Raw genomic sequence first — 1151 nt, 5'->3', positions numbered from 1 at the left:
AGATAGATAGATAGATAGATAGATAGATAGATAGATAGATAGATAGATAGTACAGTTCATGTCCAATAATCTTTAATCAGGGTTTCTTCAGTTTAAGTTAAATTTAAGACTTGTTAATGCCAAGTGAAATCAAATTTAAGGCCAGTTTCACAATAAACACAAATAAATAAATAAATAAATAAATAAAACTGTGGCAGAAACTCATGAATCCAAGTACTTTGGTTGAATTATTCAAATATTGCTAAAAGACCAATTGTTTTTATATCAAACTATTTTATCAAATATAGCTAAACAAACATTCTTAGTAGTGAGTTTTAAGCATAATTTAATTCTTGGAAATCCTCTAACGACCCAAAATTTAGAGTTTTAGGACCCCCAGTGGGGTCTCAACCCCAGCTTGTTGTAGATGAAACATGTTTGTCCATTTTCCACACTTCCTGTGTGTGAAAGTCAGCAGAGCTGCAACAGAACCTCTTTTCTCCTGCGAGTCACAACAACAAACGTCTTTGGACCAGTTGGAGCTGGAATGAAGCAGCAAAGTCAACCCAGGATTGTAGAACCCAGGATTGTTGTCTGAGTCAGCTGTAAATATCCTGCTGCTCTAACAGACGCTTGGACTCCTTCCTGATGGCAGCAGATGTCGGGCCATGAAGACTGAAGACAGCCGTCAGCGCTCACTAACAGACCCCACATGTTCCTTTAAACAGTCGGACCACCTCCTGTAATCAGCAGAGGGTCTGTTTGACCAGGATTAATTGGAGACCTGTGGTTTCACTGAACTTCTGCTTTTAGCTTCTCATCTAATCGTGAAGAGAAGAAAGACGTTTTCAGGATCTGTTTCCTTCAGTGATTTTAGATCCACCTGCTGTCTCACCTGGACGTCATGAACCAAACACACATGCAGGTGTGTCAGGGACAACATGTGAACTCCACCCAGAGAGCAGGTCCAGGTCCAGAGGCCGCAGCTCCAACCACTGCACCACCGTGCTACCTGAGCTATCGTTAACGCCTTCGATGGTTTGCTACAGTGTTAATAAAGTTTATACAAAAAGTGAGGTTCACTACCTGACAACCTCCATCCTACCTTCTGTGGAGGTCATTTTGTTTTTTATTATTCAAACAAACAAAAAAAAAAAAGGCAGTTTTAATAC

The sequence above is a fragment of the Austrofundulus limnaeus genome, unplaced genomic scaffold, assembly GCF_001266775.1.
Source record: "Austrofundulus limnaeus strain Quisiro unplaced genomic scaffold, Austrofundulus_limnaeus-1.0 Scaffold776, whole genome shotgun sequence".
Classification (NCBI taxonomy): domain Eukaryota; kingdom Metazoa; phylum Chordata; class Actinopteri; order Cyprinodontiformes; family Rivulidae; genus Austrofundulus; species Austrofundulus limnaeus.
Note: the sequence above shows the minus strand (reverse complement) of the source record.